Genomic DNA, 7,142 nt, shown 5'->3' on the forward strand with positions numbered 1-7,142 from the left:
CTTCAGGCACAGTGACTCACTAACCACAGTTAATTGGCATGGGCAGAGTGACCCTAGCCATGGCTACCAACTAAAGTGCTTCACACTCAATGTAAATCCTGTTTCTAGGGGGAGAATGGCACCTATGTCCTTATACTATAACAATTATGGTCCTGTTGACTCATTATAATCCACAATGCAAAACAAAATCTAAAATGCATTAGCTCTAGACTGAAACATCCATGTATTTGTGGCAGAAGCAAACAGGGTGTGGAGACAGCAACCAGGCACTCGTCCATCATGCCTAGATCCAAGTCTAGCCTAGTGCGGCTGCTAGGCCATGTCAAACCCTTTGAATAGTCATATATATTATAGCAGTTTTGAAGCACACAATTAACATTTCTCTTCTCTGCTGTAATTCCATGTTTTTCAACTGTTTCTAAATTGCTGTTTTGTTAGAGCAAAGCCCTCCCCCAAACAGTCTGTCAACCCTGATTAAACAACAACAAATCTGAGCATTTACAAATTCACATTTTAAATCCACTTAAATCACAGCACTATCATAACTACAGAAATACAATGCAGTTTGCTTCTGCTTACCTGATGATAAACACATTTACTTGGGAATAACTATCATTTCGTTGTAGAAAAAGGTTGTGTCTTTTTAATGTAAAAATAATAAAATGAACACCTGGAACCGTGTATATGACTGCTGAGCTGCTTCCTGACTATAACATATACCGTATTTTTTGCACCATAACACTCACTTTTTTCCTCCTAGAAAGTAAGGGGAAATGTCTGTGCGTGTTATGGAGCGAATGCCTACGGATGGCGGGGGGATCTGCTGCAATCGTGAGCAGAGGATCCATGGTTCCCCTTCCTTCCCTCCTCTGTGGCTTGCTTTGAAACAACAAAGCGGGAGAAGAGCCGCTGAGTGAGAAGGAGAGAGGGACAGAGAGCCTGCTTGCTTTAAAGGAGCAAAGCGGGAGAGGAGAGGAGCCTTCTCCTCTTATACCCCTCTTCTGCATTATTAACAGCATCCTTCTCCACCCACCCCACGCGTGTCCCTTGTCCCTTGAGTGCTTTTCCTTCCCTCCCCACTTAAAACATGGTTACAAAGCACAGATCCACATGGATCCTCAGGATTTTTGCACTGGGTCACCCCAAATTCACCATCAGATCACATAGCATGTCCATGGCTACATCTTGCACCAAAAAAAATCACACACCCACTGTTGCCTGGGGCCGCAGTGGTGCAAAAACGTGGTTACAAAGCATGGATCCACATGGATCCTCAGGATTTTTGCATTGGGCTACTCCAAACTCACCGTCAGATCACATGTCTGTGGCCACAGCATGAACCACAAAATCATACATCCGCTGTTTCGTTTAGAGTATTTTTTTTCTTGTTTTCCTCCTCTAAAAACTATGTGCGTGTTATGGTCGGGTGCGTGTTATACAGCGAAAAATATGGTATTTCAAAGTAAGAAGAAAGGAAGGATGCTATAGTGCCCAGTATCAGACAGCTCAGTTGGTAGAGCATGAAACTCTTAAACTCAGGGTCATGGTTCGAGACGCACATTGGGCAAAAAGATTCCTGCACTGCAGGGGATTGGACTAGATGACCCTCGTGACCTCTTTCAACTCTACAATTCTATGATTCTAAGTTGGCCTATGTGCTGATGCTGGACCTGTTTGCTGCTGCCCTCATCGCACGCAGTTCTCTGGGTGGCCATTTGGGGGCCTCCTGGGCTGCCTCATTAAGCTATCAAGGAAGGGGAGGTAGAAGCCAGGCATCATACCTCAACGCACACCCAGCTGAGAATCCCTTCCTCAAGGACAATTACGTGCTGGATTTTAATTATTATTGGTATATTTATCCCTTTGAGACACTTTGGAAGCCATTTTGTATCTCAAAGGTAGGGTAAAAATAGATAAAAGTGACTTGTAGTTTATCTGGTTCAGGGTAGATATGAAGTCCTTGAAATACGAGAGGTCCTGCTTGCATCTGCAACAGCTAATTCCTACCTAGCTTCCAAAGATATCTCATTGTGTTCCGTAAGAAAAGACACAGATGCATTTAGAAATTATAACTATGGGGCACAAAACAGAAGAAAACTCATCCAAGGGCAAGCACATCTATAGCTTACGGTAAGAGTGTCTCTGAGTTCTAAATCAAATACCCCATCCCCAAATGGGATCAGGTTACAGATACGACTGCAAGGGTGCATAACGGGTGGAAATGATGGGTTTGGATGATCTGAAAAACAGCAGTCACATTCCACATTGATTTGCAATGCAGCAAATCAAATGGAAGCAAAACATCAAACGAGAGGTCATAAGATGCTATACAGTGGTACCTCAGGATGCGAACGGCATCTGTTCCGGAGCCCCATTCGCATCCTGAAGCGAACGCGACCCGTGTCTGCGCGGGTTGCGTTTCGCCGCTTCCGCACATGCGCGTGACGTCATTTTGACCGTCTGTGCATGCGCGCGCAACGAAACCCAGAAGTAACATGCTCCATTACTTCCGGGTCACCACGGAGCGCAACCCGAAAATACTTAACTTGAAGCACATTTATCCCGAGGTACGACTGTACATTATCAGGTCTGTGCACATTCTATAAGTTAGATGTACACTGCAGTCCTGAATATGAGACAGATGTTGGCTCCAGATCTCAACTTTCTTTCTATTGTTAAATTTTCAGACTTCCTTGGGGCAGTGAAGTTCAAGCAGTACCTGCTGAAAGCTCAAAAATATGGGTTAAGTGGGTAGGGAAGACATGTACCACTCCTTAAACCTTGCCCGTAATTTCTGTTATCAAACCCTGACCTATGCATTTCCAACCTCATTCCCTAACACCACAGTTATTGCTAGTTTTCTACAGGTTCAGTGGGAGCCCAAATTAAACACGGATTGTAAAAAAAAAAGCCATGTTCAAATTATTGTCCATGGCTTCATAACACATGCATTTATAAAGATGTGGAAAATGCTGTCACTATGTGTGCCTCCCTTGCCTCAGCTCACCTTCTGTTCCACACCAATTCCATTGCAAGCATCCTGGCTTGCATTAAGGCAGAGTTATTAGTTACATATATCTGAGCCAGAGAATTCTGGCTTAATGCTAACAAACCAGGATAGCAAGCCAGATTCTTCAGTTTGGACATAACAGGGAACTCTGACTTAAAGAAAGTCAGGATCTTCACACAATGGCTGGTACATTATGGGAGGAGAGGAGGTGCAGTGGCCATGGCGGCATGAACCACAGCTTATGAAGCTATGGATAATCATCCAAACATAGCCAATATACACATGCATATGTAATCTACTTCTTATTGAATAAATATTTTAAAATACACACACCTTCATCCCTTTTATAATTGATGAACAGGATGAGCCTTGACTTTCTGCACCTGAGGAGGGGTAGGTGAGAAGTGGAAATGAGGCACCAAGCAGGATCTTTGAAACACAGTGGTTAGGGTATGCAAAACTTCATTTGCACACACATCACGCCAGGCTGGAATTCATGCCTTGCTTCCTTGCCCCTGAACCCTGGATCTCTGTCCTTACATGTCAATGGCTCCTCAAGATCTCTGTGCACATAACACAGATTTCCAATCAGAGGCGTGTACTTGGCTCCTGGTCTATTGACACTGAAGCAAGAAGGGCTCAAGGTTAATTCCTTATCAATACCCTATTGTCAGCTCGTTAATCAAAGTGAGAGGTCAGAGGCAACTGAAGTGTGAAGACAGCAGAGAGATGGACAGTAGCTCCAACACTTCCTAAAACCCATCTTTATCCTTCTCACTGTACTACAGTGGTACCTTGGGTTAAGAACTTATTTGTTCTGGAGGTCCACCTGAAACTCTTCTTAACCTGAGGTACCACTTTAGCTAATGGGGCCTTGCACTGTCGCCGCCGTGCAATTTCTGTTCTCATCCTGAAGCAAAGTTCTTAACCCGAGGTACTATTTCTGGGTTAGCAGAGTCTGTAACCTGAAGCGTCTGTAACCCGAGGTACCACTGTATCCCCAATTTGGGCACTTTAGGTTTTCCAACACATTTTGGTCCTGTGACACATCTACCAGCTCTACTAACACAGATATTTAAATTAAGCTTGAGATTAGTGATCACATTAACATAAATCCTAAGAAGGCTGGAAACCAGTGGGTACAGAATTGTACGTAAATCATAGTTCATGTTATATCACTGATGTAGACTTACTATATGTCCCTGGGGAACTTCCTGAATTTGTGCCTCAGTTTTCCAGTGATCAAATGGAAGAATATTGATTTATTCACAGGGTTGCAATGGGGCAAAAATAAAGCCCGTAGAACAATTAATATGCTATCTAACAAAGTACTAAAAGAATATATTGTTTCATGCCACCCTAATCTCCGAGCAGTGCAAGATTCCAGGGGTTTCAGGTAAGCACCCGTGTTTCCTTTTTGGAATGAGGCACAGTGGAGACTGGTATCTTTAGGATATATCGTTTATTTCCACATATATACAACCTAAGCCTACAATGGAAGGGTTCACCGTATTGACACTCCATGCAGGTCTTGCTTTCCCATAGCTGCAGCCCTGGACAGACACCAGCCATGGTTCTGACTCTGCAGCTTGCTGACTTTTTTCAGATTGTAACTTTTTTCCTCCAGTTCACATCACAACCAACACTGAAAACCCAATCCTAAACATTGCTCTATTTCAAACTCTGGCCTTTGTCTTTCTAACTATCTCAGAGCTGAAGGATGGCCCCCTCTCAAAAGCGTCTGGCACAAGGCCTCCTCTCCTTGACCATTACTTTCCCTTTGTTCTTGGTTAATGGTTAGTTTCCCAGGTGATTAACTCACGAGGAGACTGGCCTGGTTATCATAAAATATAATCTGAATCCAGGAGTTCAGTGCCTTCTATCCAGTTTAATACAGTGGTACCTCGGGTTAAGAACTTAATTCGTTCTGGAGGTCTGTTCTTAACCTGAAACTGTTCTTAACCTGAAGCACCACTTTAACTAATGGGGCCTCCCGCTGCTGCTGCACTGCCACTGCGCAATTTCTGTTCTCATCCTGAAGCAAAGTTCTTAACCCGAGGTGCTATTTCTGGGTTAGTGGAGTCTGTAACCTGAAGCGTCTGTAACCCGAGGTACCACTGTACTGCAAACATTGATTAAATTCTAAGAGTTACCGGATCTAGGAATTTAGGAGCGTATGGTACCCCTGAATTCTCCCATCCACAATTTCTTTTACCTTGTACCACTCTACCTTGATTCTTTACTGGGGAATGACAATGCTCTTTGTAACCAAAGTTGCTGTGCAATATCACACACGTACATTCCATGCCAACCTTGATCGCACAATTATATTCTCTCCCTGAAATATATGTTCTGTGGCCAGCATTTTTATTTCACTCTATAGCCAAAAGGGTACCTAGAGTGGCTTGCAAGTTCACTAGTAACCCTTGAAACAACGCATTGACTAGTTTGCGTTCTATGTCTAATAACAACACAAAATAAAAGATCCTGGGGTAGACCTCATAAAACATAAAAAGCTCTGCTGGATCAGACCAAAGGTCCATCTAGTCTAGCATCTCCCCCCCCCCCCCCAGTGGCACAACCAGATACCTCTGGGAAGCCCACAAGTAGGATATAAAGGCAACAGCCCTCTCTTGCCATTGCTCCCCAGCAACCAGCATTCACTGCGTCTGAATATGGAGCTTAAAAAACCCATGATGACTAATAGTCTATGATAGATCTATCCTGCATGAATTTCTCCAGTTCCCCTTTAAATTCATCCAAACTAGTGCCATCCCCACATCCTGTAAATTGCATCCATTAGAAACAGTATTTCCTTTTGTATATCCTGAATCTAGTGATCAATTTCACTAGACTATGAGTTCTAGTATTATAATTAAACCATATCCACTATCTGAACACTATTTTTGTGAAGACCTCTCTTTAGTCGTTTAAAAAACAAACACAAAAAAGCACGGAAGTCCCAAACATTTTAGTCTTTCCTCATCCCTGATCATTTTGGTTGCTCTTTTCTGCCTTCACATTCAGGGTTTAGGAAATAGCGTTATATGATCTCTTGAAGCACATTTCTCTGGGGCTACTTTCCCCCAACATAACATGTTCCCTTAAGGTGTTTCACACAATTCAGGTGCTATGTAAACCCAGTACAACAACCACTGCTAGGTTTGGGGGCAAGGGAAGAGGAACAAGTGGACAGCATAAAGGTGCTGCATTAAGATCTTCCTAAGCTCTTTCCTCAGTTCTGTAGGCTTATTGTGCTAGCCAAAGGCCATGACAAAAACATGGGAACACAGGCAATTTCAAATACAAAATATAAATCAAGGCATCTGCTAAAACAAACAGAACCATCAATTCCTAGCAAGACTATAATCAGGGAGCACTCCGCTACTACACAAAGTGTATTCAGACATAGACCTCTGAATCCCCATTACAGTTCACAGCTATTTTGTCCGATTCTTTCTTCCTAATCTTCCTTGCCGCCAACACAAAAAGGGCCACTTTATGAGTCACTAATGCATTGCAGTCACTCAGTAACCAGTGAACCCACTCCATCAGGGGAAGACTGCTTCCTTGAACAAACAAGGATTTTAGAAAGTGACTCCTTGGGTCTGTGTGTAAGGGGCAATATAACAAAAAATGAGTACTGTATCTTCTAATTGTGATTGCCCGCATATACATAGTCTATCTGCGTATGGAATATTGTGGTAATAACTACCCAACATTTACAGATAGGTAGCCGTGTTGGTCTGCCATAGTCAAAACAAAAAAAATTCCTTCCAGTAGCACCTTAAAGACCAACTAAGTTAGTTCTTGGTATGAGCTTTTGTGTGCATGCACACGAAAGCTCATACCAAGAACTAACTTAGTTGGTCTTTAAGGTGCTACTGGAATTTTTTTGTTTTTACCCAACATTTGAAACTGCAACTCAATAAAGGCAGATCTTAATGGTACAGGCAGAAATATAGGCAAGGAACTGGCTCTGAAATGCTTTGTTTTCAGCAGAGGGAAATATGGGAAACATTTAGATGATTTAATCATTTGTAGGTCCCTTCTGGATTCTATCCAATAGAACCAATCCCTTGGTGCTTATTCCATCTTCAGAATTTCATTCAGCTCCTGAAAACAAGAATCA

Source organism: Podarcis gaigeae (assembly GCF_964106915.1).
Source record: "Podarcis gaigeae genome assembly, chromosome: 6".
In the NCBI taxonomy this organism is placed as follows: domain Eukaryota; kingdom Metazoa; phylum Chordata; class Lepidosauria; order Squamata; family Lacertidae; genus Podarcis; species Podarcis gaigeae.